Below are 15343 nucleotides of genomic sequence, written 5' to 3'. Positions count from 1 at the left end.
CTGTCGGTTAGAATGCTTCTATGACGAATGTTTTACACCGTGTTACATGTCAGTGAGTAGTACCACCATTCTTCGTAGACACTCTCGCCTGTTCGCGTTGACACATCGAACAATCGGACAACTTCACACAGCATTGTCACGTGAGTCAGATACTTTCTGTCATTAGGTCACGTTTTCACCTTGACCTATCTTAATCTTATTGCACCGACTCCTAAGACCGGCGATCAAATAGATTTAACCACTACAATTTCCGCCGGCGGGTGAGGATAACAAGACCGCCGGGTGAGAGTTCTACATCTTCGGCTCTTCAAAGCGAGCAGTGCGTTTGATTAAGGTGCTAATACTTTGTCGTAAGCTTATCATGTTGTGTCCAGAATTTCAGCAGATATCGCCAACTCCTTACACGAAAGAACATCCGTTGTCAATAAATGACATATGCCAATTGTTCGTTTAAGTTTGCCCATGCTTTGTCTAATTATATGATGTGTGGAATTTCACGAGAGTTACGGTGTTTGCAAATTAAAGGTAGAACGAGTTGCTGATTTTGCCTCTCTGACATTTAAGGGTATTAGTGTCAGATCAGGTGAGGGAAATAACAAGTGGCCTAATTTGGAAAAAGAAAACAGATACCCTGCCTTATGTGATTTAACGAAACCACATAAAAGGAGAATATGGACAGTCAGACTAATACAAGGTAAGTACCTCGTTCTGCAAGTTATAGCTACTGAAAATTTTACTTCGGGCGGAAATTTTAAGATAATCATAATTGCTTGCATCAAAGCATATTTTGCGTGGGCACATGAGAGCAGATACAGTTTGTGTGTTCCTGTGGGGAAGGCGGCGGCTTCTCACGGAAAAACTATTGGCGCGTCTGAATGGCGTCTCGTGCATTAGGATGCGCTGTGGGAACTGGGGGCCGCCTACAGAATAAAGAGTGCCGGCGTTCCGAGAAACTCGGCCGCCCTGCCCTCAGCAGTCTGCGCGCGCCGCGCCGGCGGCCGTCTGCCGCGCTTCCTGTGCTGCGAAAAACACTAAATACCTGGGCAACGGAAACGCTCTATACATTTTTGCGTTCACATTCCACTGCCCTGGTAATGCCACTTGGACAACTACCTTCTTTCCCCAGTGGTTAATGTTAAGCGGAAGACCTAGGGATTACAGCTTACAACGAAGCAGTCAATATTTTGCGTTGACAGCCGATGTCGAATTCTAGTCTGTAAGTTTAACTAAACTCTGATGAAGCGCTTTGAGCGAGATAACAGATGCGCAACAACCCTCAACCTACCGGCAGATATAAGAACACGTCAGTATTTCTAACCCATTTTTGTGAGGGACGATTGCTGTATCAGAGGGAGTTTTTGCTTATGAAGATAAATCTATACTACTTACACCGTGTCCTGCAAATTAGGGGTCTTTTGGCGGATCAGATTTTGACTGCATACATAACCCAGACTTGACCATACATACTCTACAACACATTTTCCTTCTATTCCAGCATAAAGCTACGGCTAAATGCACCATTTTAGTACTGTGTGTCCTAATACAGTATGTTATTAATCATGTAATGTGGCGCAATGTTTTGTAGAATAATTGCGTCTGTTTCGGTCGTGTAATGATACACAATCAATTATGTCTTTAGGGAAGAAGCCGACCCTGCAAGACTGGATTTTATTCAATACCCCTGAGGACGGAGATTTTTCACTAAAGCCACACTTCGAAGGACGAATAATACTTTTCGAAAAGTGAAGCGACTGATGAAAAGGCATATGTGTACTTCAATTGATACATTGGTATTGCCTAGCCGGATGGCATCCCTTCGCTCCCAGCTTCAGGCAGTGTTGGCTTCGGTCACACAGCTTGAGGCTGTTGCCAATGGGCATCACTGTGGGGGTCGGGATGGGGGTTTGTCGGGGACGGCCAGCTCGTCCCACGCATCCCCTGATCGGACTACGACTGTGGTTGCTCGGGATACTGCCCGCATTGAGGCTGATCCCTCACCTGTGGTAGAGTGGGAGGTCGTTTCAAGGTGTGGCAGGGGGCGAAAGACATTCCGGAGGGCTGAACGGAAAGCCTCTCCAGTTTGTCTGACGAACCGGTTTCAGGCTCTGTCTCAGGCTGATACTGATCTTCGGCCTGACATGGCTGCTTGTCCTGTTCCAGAGGTTGCCCCTCAGTCTGCAAGATCCGGGCAGTCGCAGAGGGTGGGCTTACTGGTAGTTGGGAGCTCCAACGTCAGGCGCGTAATGGGGCCCCTTAGGGAAATGGCAGCAAGAGAGGGGAAGAAAACCAATGTGCACTCCGTGTGCATACCGGGGGGAGTCATTCCAGATGTGGAAAGGGTCCTTCCGGATGCCATGAAGAGTACAGGGTGCACCCATCTGCAGGTGGTCGCTCATGTCGGCACCAATGATGTGTGTCGCTATGGATCGGAGGAAATCCTCTCTGGCTTCCGGCGGCTATCTGATTTGGTGAAGACTGCCAGTCTCGCTAGCGGGATGAAAGCAGAGCTCACCATCTGCAGCATCGTCGACAGGACTGACTGCGGACCTTTGGTACAGAGCCGAGTGGAGGGTCTGAATCAGAGGCTGAGACGGTTCTGTGACCGTGTGGGCTGCAGATTCCTCGACTTGCGCCATAGGGTGGTGGGGTTTCGGGTTCCGCTGGATAGGTCAGGAGTCCACTACACACAACAAGCGGCTACACGGGTAGCAGGGGTTGTGTGGCGTGGGCTGGGCGGTTTTTTAGGTTAGATGGCCTTGGGCAAGTACAGAAAGGGCAACAGCCTCAACGGGTGCGGGGCAAAGTCAGGACATGCGGGGACCAAGCAGCAATCGGTATTGTAATTGTCAACTGTCGAAGCTGCGTTGGTAAAGTACCGGAACTTCAAGCGCTGATAGAAAGCACCGAAGCTGAAATCGTTATAGGTACAGAAAGCTGGCTTAAGCCAGAGATAAATTCTGCCGAAATTTTTACAAAGGTACACACGGTGTTTAGAAAGGATAGATTGCATGGAACCGGTGGTGGAGTGTTCATCGCAGTTAGTAGTAGTTTATCCTGTAGTGAAGTAGAAGTGGATAGTTCCTGTGAATTATTATGGGTGGAGGTTACACTAAACAACCGAACTAGGTTAATAATTGGCTCCTTTTACCGACCTCCCGACTCAGCAGCATTAGTGGCAGAACAACTGAGAGAAAATTTGGAATACATTTCACATAAATTTTCTCAGCATGTTATAGTCTTAGGTGGAGATTTCAATTTACCAGATATAGACTGGGACACTCAGATGTTTAGGACGGGTGGTAGGGACAGAGCATCGAGTGACATTATACTGAGTGCACTATCCGAAAATTACCTCGAGCAATTAAACAGAGAACCGACTCGTGGAGATAACATCTTGGACCTACTGATAACAAACAGACCCGAACTTTTCGAATCTGTATGTACAGAACAGGGAATCAGTGATCATAAGGCCGTTGCAGCATCCCTGAATATGGAAGTTAATAGGAATATAAAAAAAGGGAGGAAGGTTTATCTGTTTAGCAAGAGTAATAGAAGGCAGATTTCAGACTACCTAACAGATCAAAACGAAAATTTCTGTTCCGACACTGACAATGTTGAGTGTTTATGGAAAAAGTTCAAGGCAATCGTAAAATGCGTTTTAGACAGGTACGTGCCGAGTAAAACTGTGAGGGACGGGAAAAACCCACCGTGGTACAACAACAAAGTTAGGAAACTACTGCGAAAGCAAAGAGAGCTCCACTCCAAGTTTAAACGCAGCCAAAACCTCTCAGACAAACTGAAGCTAAACGATGTCAAAGTTAGCGTAAGGAGGGCTATGCGTGAAGCGTTCATTGAATTCGAAAGTAAAATTCTATGTACCGACTTGACAGAAAATCCTAGGAAGTTCTGGTCTTACATTAAATCAGTAAGTGGCTCGAAACAGCATATCCAGACACTACGGGATGATGATGGCATTGAAACAGAGGATGACACGCGTAAAGCTGAAATACTAAACACCTTTTTCCAAAGCTGTTTCACAGAGGAAGACCGCACTGCAGTTCCTTCTCTAAATCCTCGCACAAACGAAAAAATGGCTGACATCGAAATAAGTGTCCAAGGAATAGAAAAGCAACTGGAATCACTCAATAGAGGAAAGTCCACTGGACCTGACGGGATACCAATTCGATTCTACACAGAGTACGCGAAAGAACTTGCCCCCCTTCTAACAGCCGTGTACCGCAAGTCTCTAGAGGAACGGAGGGTTCCAAATGATTGGAAAAGAGCACAGATAGTCCCAGTCTTCAAGAAGGGTCGTCGAGCAGATGCGCAAAACTATAGACCTATATCTCTTACGTCGATCTCTTGTAGAATTTTAGAACATGTTTTTTGCTCGCGTATCATGTCATTTCTGGAAACCCAGAATCTACTATGTAGGAATCAACATGGATTCCGGAAACAGCGATCGTGTGAGACCCAACTCGCCTTATTTGTTCATGAGACCCAGAAAATATTAGATACAGGCTCCCAGGTAGATGCTATTTTTCTTGACTTCCGGAAGGCGTTCGATACAGTTCCGCACTGTCGCCTGATAAACAAAGTAAGAGCCTACGGAATATCAGACCAGCTGTGTGGCTGGATTGAAGAGTTTTTAGCAAACAGAACACAGCATGTTGTTATCAATGGAGAGACGTCTACAGACGTTAAAGTAACCTCTGGCGTGCCACAGGGGAGTGTTATGGGACCATTGCTTTTCACAATATATATAAATGACTTAGTAGATAGTGTCGGAAGTTCCATGCGGCTTTTCGCGGATGATGCTGTAGTATACAGAGAAGTTGCTGCATTAGAAAATTGTAGCGAAATACAGGAAGATCTGCAGCGGATAGGCACTTGGTGCAGGGAGTGGCAACTGACCCTTAACATAGACAAATGTAATATATTGCGAATACATAGAAAGAAGGATCCTTTATTGTATGATTATATGATAGCGGAACAAACACTGGTAGCAGTTACTTCTGTAAAATATCTGGGAGTATGCGTACGGAACGATTTGAAGTGGAATGATCATATAAAACTAATTGTTGGTAAGGCGGGTACCAGGTTGAGATTCATTGGGAGAGTGCTTAGAAAATGTAGTCCATCAACAAAGGAGGTGGCTTACAAAACACTCGTTCGACCTATACTTGAGTGTTGCTCATCAGTGTGGGATCCGTACCAGGTCGGGTTGACGGAGGAGATAGAGAAGATCCAAAGAAGAGCGGCGCGTTTCGTCACTGGGTTATTTGGTAACCGTGATAGCGTTACGGAGATGTTTAATAAACTCAAGTGGCAGACTCTGCAAGAGAGGCGCTCTGCATCGCGGTGTAGCTTGCTCGCCAGGTTTCGAGAGGGTGCGTTTCTGGATGAGGTATCGAATATATTGCTTCCCCCTACTTATACTTCCCGAGGAGATCACGAATGTAAAATTAGAGAGATTAGAGCGCGCACGGAGGCTTTCAGACAGTCGTTCTTCCCGCGAACCATACGCGACTGGAACAGGAAAGGGAGGTAATGACAGTGGCACGTAAAGTGCCCTCCGCCACACACCGTTGGGTGGCTTGCGGAGTATCAATGTAGATGTAGATGTAGATGTAGATGAAACTGGGATGCCTGAAAAACAGAAATATCACGTGTTAAGTGTTTGAAAATTTTCTCTCATTTATGCAGCTACGCTGTTTTGAGATATTATCTGATATTCGACTTCTGGAAGCGTCATTGCGAGGCAAATGAGGAAATATTTCCGTGTAGTGGCTTTCCTAGCACATCCTATTTTTGCATATGGTTTCAAAATGCAAATTTAAACTTCGCCACCGCTTCATCAACTGTTAATTCTTCTAAGCGAGGTTGCTCAGCAGGATTTGTTGTTCGAATATTCACTGAGACTATGAAGGAGGCAGACTTAGAGTAAGCTTTTGACAATGCTGACTGGAATACTCTCTTTCAAATTCTAAAGGTGGCAAGGGTAAAATACAGGGAGCGAAAGGCTATTTACAATTTGTACAGAAACCAGATGGCAGTTATAAGAAGGGCATGAAAGGGAAGCAGTGGTTTAGAAGGGAGTGAGACAGGGTTGTAGCCTCTCCCCAATGTTATTCTATCTGTATATTGAGCATGCAGTAAACGAAACAAAAGAAAAGTTTGGAGTAGGTATTAAAATCCATGGAGAAGAAATAAAAACTTTGAGGTTCGCCGATGACATTGTAATTCTGTCAGAGACAGCAAAGGACTTGGAAGAGCAGTTGAACGGAATGGACAGTGTCTTGAAAGGAGGATATAAGATGAACATCAACAAAAGCAAAACGAGGATAATGGAATGTAGTCGAATGAAGTCGGGTGATGCTGACGGAATTAGATTAGAAAATGAGGTAAAGTAGTAGGTGAGGTTTGCTATTTGGGGAGCAAAATAACTGATGATGGTCGAAGTAGAGAAGATATAAAATGTAGACTGGCAATGGCAAGGAAAGCGTTTCTGAAGAAGAGAAACTTGTTAACATCGAGTATAGATTTAAGTGTCAGGAAGTCGTTTCTGAAAGTATTTGTACGGAGTGTAGCCATGTATGGAAGTGAAAGATGGACGATAAATAGTTTGAACAAGAAGAGAATTGAAGTTTTCGAAATGTGGTGCTACAGAAGAATGCTGAAAATTAGATGGGTAGATCACATAACTAATGATGAAGTATTGAATAGAATTGAGGAGGAGTTTGTGGCACAACTTGACAGAAGCAAGGGACCGGTTAGTAGGACATGTTCTGAGGCAACAAGGGATCACAAATTTGGCATTGGAGGACAGCGTGGAGGGCAAAAATCGTAGAGGGAGACCAAGAGATGAATACACTAAGCAGATTCAGAAGGATGTAAGTTGCAGTAAGTACTGGGAGATGAAGAAGCTTGCACAGGATAGAGTAGCATGGAGAGCTGCATCAAACCAATCTCAGGACTGAAGACCACAACAACAACAACATGAAGGAGGCGAGCTCTACTTCTTGTATACGACATGTAATCAAGGCAACTCTACGCAGAAACCAGGCGCTGTGCAGCCTACATTAACTTTTTTCTAGATTTTCGGTGCGCGCGGACACGTTGACGCAGAGATTTGCGAACACTGGAGATTTGCGGACACAGACAAAAGTATATGTCTTGGATCTCTTGGAGGCCATAACAGACGTGCGGACATTGGGCATTGACGTCCACTTACTTTGGATAAAAGGGCATCGAGGCATTGTCTATAATGAAACAGTTATCCGCCTCGCTAAGACGAACATTACAGAAGGACACTTCCGGTTAACACCAATCCCTTGTACGGATTTCAGCTCGACGGTCAAGAAAGCTGCTTATCACGACTGGAACTGTGAATGGCATGTATCCCAGCACTGGGCTGTCATACAACCGAACGTCTCTTCTCGATAGTGGAACACCTCGGGAGAACATAGTAGACGTAATGTGACCTCTCTCATTTGCATGAGGCTGGGGCACGGGAACCCGCCTACACCGATAGAACGTCAACGTGATCCGGAAACAACAGCGGTGGCAGGCCTTAACCGAGTCATACTGGCAGCACAAACTAATCGGCCGCACAGGCAATCTCGAGGAAAAACTGGTTGCGAGGAGCCACCATCTCCCTACAAGTGTTAACAGCTTTATTTCGCCGGTTCGATAAACCGATATATAGGTATAATTTGTTCGCGGACTGTTTAAAAGCCAGTATCCAGCTTTGACTCCTAAGCTGTGTGAATCTTGTCCTCCCATGAAACTATCCCTGTTTGAAAACTGTTACATCTGTTTCTGTCTCTCCTTTGCATTAATAATTTATCTTTGTAACCGACGCCGTTGTCTAGCCTTCAATTATAAGTTTCTGCGAATGTCACTCTCTTCTGGAAGCGGTCCAGTTCGAACCCTGGGTCGTAATTTTATGCTTTTCAATTTATACAACGAACTTATCTTTGTACTTCGCACTTCAATTGCACTAATGTTGTCCTGGAACTGTTGTAAATATGGCTGACTTTATGGTGTTCGTCTTAGTGCTTTTCTTTTACGTCAGGGACTTATGTTTGAATTCGAAGTATTTTTATTGTTCTACTGTGGAAATTGTGATTACGTTAATACGGCACTTTTGTAACTGCTCTTGGCTGTATGGTCTTTGCTGCCCAAAGTCTCTGCTGTGTATAACTTTAATAATACTGCAGACTGGATTTTTCACTCTGCAGAGGAGTGTGCGCTGATATCAAGCTTCCTGAAAGAAAACTACACAGAAGTTCTCCAGGGAAACTTGCAGGACTAGCAATCCTAGATGAAAGAATGCTGCGCAGACATGGCCTAGACACAGCCTGGGGGATTGTTTCCAGAACGAATTTTTCGCCTCCCTGCGGAGTATGCGCAGATCCGAAATTTTTAAATGATAGCCGCTACCCTTCTTCGATAGCATGAGTCTAGGCACCAATAATTATACTGAACACTTCGGAATGCGGTAAATAATAATAAATTATTCTGTGGGGCATTGCTACCTTTCTCAAAATGAAAAGTTTTAACTTGTAGAATTAAATCACAGCAGTGTTCCAGCCCGGATGTAGGATCACAGATGGCCTCGGAAGCTCCTGGATTTCACACCTACAGGATAGAGACCGCCCAAGGAGACCCGAGAAGCGTTGGAGGGATGGACTCCACGAAGATTTAAACCAAGTGTCAATAAATGTGAACGGATGGCGGATAGCAGCAATGGACAGAATACAGTGGAGGAGGAAACTTGTAGATGCGTGCGGTCCACTGGGCCTGATCACGTAGTAGTAGTAGTTGTAGTAGTCCACATTGCAGCTGCGGAAAATTGCTTTCACTTCGAATAGTATATCGTATTTATACAATTAACGCATCTCAGTTCCACGAAATATCACAAATGATTAAGGAACTTCAGCTGCAACACCTCTTTGTTACGTGCGGACCATCTCGAAACTTGTATATATTTAAAACCTTTATGTATATTTGTTGAGACATAGTGCGGCAGAAACAATGATCTATTTTAAATAGCACACCGTAGTTGCACACGGCCGCTACATGACAGAAATGGTGTCGGCAGATCTGCGGCAAACCCTGCTGTCCGCACATTTCCTTGTCCGAATCTCTCTAGCCTTCACACTCTGCTAAGCTGAATTTACTTGCCCGGCGTTTTTTGAAGTGCACATACTTGCGAAAGGAACTCTTTCGTCAAACGAAGACCAAGTGCGACCGATGACACATCTTAAAAATGTGGCGTGCGGCAGCGGTTGCCTGTCGACAACGGCGGCCGGGAGAAGTGGAACGCAGAGCTGGCAACGGTGGGGGCGGCCGTTGCGACTTTCACGTCGCGAATCCCAGCGCCGAGCTCGCAGCACGGCCGCTTTCTTCCCGCGAACAAAGGCAGCACAGCGCACAGCCTGACGACAGCGCCGCGGAGCGACGTAAGCCGAGCTATGAGGCGCCTCGCATTTCGAAGAGGGCGGGCCACTGCCCTACACCACACACACACACACACACACACACACACACACACACACACACACACACACACAATAAACCAGCTCCAACAAAACAATATTGTTATCGATATCTTCGAGATATGATCCGCCTATCCAAATAAACAAAAACCTGTTTATTTGTATACAATACGCGTTTCACTTCCTTTTCATTTGCACAGCATCTTCGGTGACCTGTAATATGTACTTGTTGCACGTATATAATAAATGAATAATTATCTGGAAACGCGTTTATTATATGTGCACAACAAACCTTATCTGATCAAAAGTATCCAGAAACCCCTATGTAAGGTGAACTGACCACTACATGTCACGAGAGGTGGACACGCCAGTATAAAAGGTGACGGTGAGTACTGTGATGTCAGTAGAGAAGTCTAATCAGGAGAGCTCAGTGACTTCGAACATGGACTATTTATTGGATGTCAACTGAGTAATAAATCCATCGAGGACATTTAAACACCTTGAAAATCTGTCCATGTCGACTGTTGGTGAGGTCAAACACAAACGAATAACTGAAGAGAGTGGTTGCAAAAAATCGCATGAAGACGGAGGAGGGAATAACTCGTGAAATTCGAATGCTACCAGTAGTCCAGATAGCAAAAATACTGCGCATGCACAGGTAGTTGAACGAGGTACAATGGTCGAGCACCTCCTAAGCCACACATCGCTGTGGTCAGTGCTATGCAACTCTTTGGCTGGTCCAACGAGCGACACTGGGCAATGGACGACTGAAAACGAGTAATTTGGAGTGATGAATCACGTTATTACCTGTATCAATTTGATGTTGGAGAACGATTGGAGAACATTACCTGCCATTATGTGTAGTGCCAAAGGTGAAGCAAGGAGGAGGCGGTTTTACGGTATGGAGGTGTTTTTTGTGGTTAGTGTGTGTTCCCGCAACTGAAACGCTAAATGCGGAAGGAGAGCGTTGTTTAACGCGTACAGCACAGGAACGGTGCCCAGCATGGCACTGCAACCTCTCATAAGACAGCTACTGTGACGCAATGGCTTGCGGACACTTAACGTAGCTCGAAATGGACTGGCCTGCCCAGATCTCCGACCTGAACCCTATGGAACACCTTCGGAATGAGTTAGAACATTCACTTCGCTACAGATCCCAGCGTCTAACATCACGATTTGCTGTGGTTTCAAATGGTTCAAATGGCTCTGAGCACTATGGGACTTAACTTCTAAGGTCATCAGTCCCCTAGAACTTAGAACTACTTAAACCTAACTAACCTAAGGACATCACACACATCCATGCCCGAGGCAGGATTCGAACCTGCGACCGTAGCGGTCGCGCGGTTCCAGACTGTAGCGCCTAGAACCGCTCGTCCACCACGGCCGGCGCTGTGGTTTCGAATCCTGAGAAAGAATGAGCTGCCATTCCCCCACTGACATTCAGACACATCATTGAAAATGCCCCAGCCGTCATAAAAGCGAAGGGTCGACGCCCGATAATGATGTCCACCAACAGGTGTCTGGATACATCTGGTCATACAGTGTATGCCACTGAAATGAAGCAATACAAAAGCAACTGAAGACCAACAGAACACATAAATAAGATGGAAACCTAATAGTTTAGCAAGTGTGGCTCACTAGATAAATGCCAAAGGCCCGCTGTTAGATTCTCAGTCTTAGAATTTATTCCTGGAATTAATCGCATCCGAGGCCTCAGGTAATGATTTATTAATGTGAAAAATGCCATACTGCATTGTGGTGCGGGTGTTAGCTTTTAAGCTTTAGAGCCCCTGGATAAGTGAGTTCAGAGGTCGGAGAAAGACTCTCTCCAATACGACCACGTTTATTAAAGGCTATGTTCAAAGCAATCTTCTGTTTGAGAAGAGCTTTACTTGTATAACGTAAAATTGCTACTCTCGGCGCCGGTCCACAAGCACTTAAATTGCTGCTGTCTTGCAAGAGTATAAGTCGCTTCTTTGTTTGTCTCTTGGGGGATTCACAGGTAGTATGACACGAGCCTTAGTACCGATTCTTAAATTAGTGTGATGGTGGTAATACTTTTTTTCTACATCAGACAACATTACATACAGTAGATTATATATTCCTAACGTTATCAAATACAGGACACGGCTTCTTGCAGTATCAACTACAGGTATAAAAGAATCACATGGTAGGACTTTGACCACATCTAATAATAACGAATTAAGTTTATTTTCGGAGACATGACATCTTGCCTTCCAAATGTCATACATCTACCGGGAAATTGCGCCTTTACAATGTGGAAACGCAGAGAGTTATTTGACTAAAGTGACTTGAGCGTGGTATCATAGCGACACGAAGCGAACTGTGGCCTGACGATGAGACCAATATTGCTGTGTCCACTTCTGCCCCTTGACTCGTGTTGTCACTAATAATGTTGCGGTTGACGCTTTCCCAGATGCGATACCATTCGGAATGCAACAAGGTGGCATGATAGTTTTTACGTCCTGTCAACGAGGAATGGATACAACAGAAGAATCAAAATCTCGGGCTGATCAAGGGTGCGAAGAGAATTTAAACGAAATACCCTGGTATTAGACTTAACTGAGTTCCAGAAACATGAAAAGGTAAATTTCGATGGTCGGAACTATTATGCTGCTCGATCAGTTCTGAGAGAAACTGATGACATATTCAAAGCAAATGAGAAATGGCATACTTAGTTATGATAATTTACATATTTCGCTATTCTCCTTCCATTAGGAAAAAAAGAAGGAAAAAAAAAAAACAACAGAAGTAACCCAAGCACAGTTGTTTTTCCACGAATACTCACTCTTAGGTTGGTCAGACAATACTGGGTGTTTAAAAATGTGGTCACAAATTCCTACAGGGGGTAGTATTAGTCAAAACGAGAAGAAAAGGTCCTATAGTTACATGTCGTCCTACATTCCATCTGTCTGTCATGTAGAAGTCTCAATTACAGCCGACTCCGTCCAGATTGCGTCACATGCGCTGGTCACACGCTCCTGTAAACGTAGTCGATGGGTTGGCCGTACACCAACGCTTATAAATGTCCTCATAGCCAGATCCAACGGATTAAAGTCCGTTGAACAAGGAGGCCATGTTACCGCATCTCCTCGACCAACCCATCACCCAAGAAACTTTGCGGTGACGTACTGTTGCACAATTCGTAAAAAGCAGGGCGGTCTCCCGACGTGCAGATCTCACAGCCTTTGTTTTCTGCAAGAGATAGTAATTCATCACGCAGAAATCGGAGATTTACTGCAGCTGTTAATTTGTTTGCTGAAGTTTGTGGCTCTATGAGTCTGTCAATTACAATTTTCTGCCCATGCGCCGATGCTAAAGCGATCTTTTTGCCACATCGCCATGATTGCACGAGGATATGCATCTGTCACAGGTGCGCACCGTTATAATTTAGTATATATGCCAACACTTGTCACGGTCTATACCACCGAATACTACGCATCACTCGTCAAAAGTAAAACGGCCCACATAACAACAGGTGCTGGTTTGCAGAAATAATTATGGGAACTTTTCCTAGCTTTCACCAATACTACTTCCTATATGAATATGTGACACTTAATAAAACAACACCCTGTATATCACAGGTCAGGTGTATGGTCAACATGTTAACAAATTGTCGCCAAGCTCCGAACTGTGGGTCACTAGCGTAGCTAATCATTTGACGTGGCTGCGTCCGAAAGAAAAACTGCAAGATTTACTTCATTCTAAACAAAGAAAAATAACTCTTCGATATGCACCCTTTTTCGATACATTCGTTTAACCCTTCAAGTGACAAAATGTTTTATCCGACATAACAATGACATGCATGTCAGTACGTACACTTTGCGAATAGTAATCATTAAAACTGATTTATTAAGTATATCTAAGTCCAGAATTAGTAACTGCTGCCGCTGTTGTCTTCAGTTCGAATGCTGGCTTCAGGTGGCTTTCCATGCTACTCCATCCTGTGGAAGTCTCTACTGAATAATTACTGAAATCTACATCCTTTTGAACCTGTTCACTGTATTCGTCTCTTTGACCCTCTCGACAATCCCCCCCCCCCCCCCCACACACACACACACACTTTCCTTTACTACAAAACTGGTGAGCCTTTGATGACTCAGAACGTGTCCCTTCAACCGATCCCTTCTTTCGGTCAATTTGTGCCACAAACGTGGTTCAAAAATAGATCAAATGGCTCTGAGCACTATGGGACTCAACTGCTGAGGTCATTAGTCCCCTAGAACTTAGAACTAGTTAAACCTAACTAACCTAAGAACATCACAAACATCCATGCCCGAGGCAGGATTCGAACCTCCGACGTAGCGGTCTTGCGGTTTCAGACTGCAGCGCCTTTAACCGCACGGCCACTTCGGCCGGCTGCCACAAACGTGCAAGTAGTGTATGTCGCACTGTGTGGCAATAACAAATCCCTTCACAAAATTGCCTTGCTTTGACTAACGTCTGTCAGGGAAATATGTCACCCGTATTAAACCGCTTACTGTCACCTGTAGTGCAAAAACATAACTGTACCGTTCCTCACCAACATTAACAAACGTTCTGAGAATTAGATACGTTATCTGTGAAGAAACAGACACACACTGGCGCAATACGGCAAAATAAGTCACACAATCCTAATCGTGATAGCTAAACACGTCCTAATGTGAAAAATTAACCAAGTACTTCAACACAGCCGCTTTGCTTCCGTCTTTTTCCTCCACTCGATTCCTAATCCAAACGAGCAATTACAGAGGTCAATTACAGTGATTTAAAAAGGAAAGAAGGACGATTTGGCTTCCACGTCCTGTCGACAGCGAAGTCACTAGCGACGTAGCACAAACTCGAATTGCGAAAGGGTCGGTAAAGAAATCGGCCGTGCCCTTTTCATTGGGGCGATTTGGGGAAATCTCCGGAAAACCTACATCTGGATGGCTGGACATCGTCCTCCAGAATGCGAGTCCAGTATTCTAACAAATGCCCCACCTTGCTTGGTAACTACCGTGACTAAACCGATGTGTTACAGGGCAAACTTCTCATTAGTTTTGAACTCATCTTTTAGGAATGGTGTGGACCTTAAAACAATCAAAGTAGTAACCAAAAGATACTCAGACTTTCTCCTTCTACAGAAGTGCTACACTATCACGGAACTTTACTCACAAATTGAACTTCTATCTGTAACTCAATTTAGGTGGACGTTCCAATTCATATTATTTCGTTGCGTTATCCCCAATTCATATTATTTCGCTGCGTTATCCTTAATTATTAACTGACGGGATAACTCTCGATATCAAGTGGAAATATTGTATTATGTCGGTCTACACTGTCAAGTTACACAACAATACTTTCTATAAACGGCGACATCGTCAGCAAAGGGCCGAATCGTGTCTCTCTCTCTCTCTCTCTCTCTCTCTCTCTCTCTCTCTCTACGCGGCACATTCTAGGGTAATTTTTAACGTTACACTTGTGTGCAATGTGTTCGGTTAGATACATTTTCGAGTTTTGAATAAGCTGTATTACTCCGCAGCTTGGTACAGTGCTTAGCACCTTGGTGCTTCTTAATCCATGCTTAAATATATAAGCTCTTCTTGCCAACTGTACAGGCGCTTTGTGTCTTAAGGCGGTACCAGATAAATCCTTCATGATTGATAGTCTTCACACATCTATGCATGGACGTCCCTACGCGGAGGCGAACTTGACACTGCCATCTGCAATGCTGCAACCTAGTACTGCGAGAAGGAACCACAAGGTTTCTGCAGAGAGAGTCGGGACGCGGGTATTTCCCTCTTCCAAACCGTGTCCTTCGCGCTCGCGGGCCTGAGTAAGCACTGCGTGGTGTCCGC

The 15343-nt window shown here is 44.7% G+C and overlaps 1 protein-coding gene across 1 annotated transcript in view; it reads right to left on the bottom strand.

The window, feature by feature from the left end:
- Positions 1 to 15343, bottom strand: part of LOC126457175 (protein split ends) — a 370024-nt gene that overhangs the window by 198799 nt on the left and 155882 nt on the right. The window lies entirely within an intron of this gene.

The sequence above is a fragment of the Schistocerca serialis genome, chromosome 2 (assembly GCF_023864345.2).
Source record: "Schistocerca serialis cubense isolate TAMUIC-IGC-003099 chromosome 2, iqSchSeri2.2, whole genome shotgun sequence".
Lineage (NCBI taxonomy): Eukaryota > Metazoa > Arthropoda > Insecta > Orthoptera > Acrididae > Schistocerca > Schistocerca serialis.
This window is presented reverse-complemented; position numbering and strand designations above follow the sequence as displayed.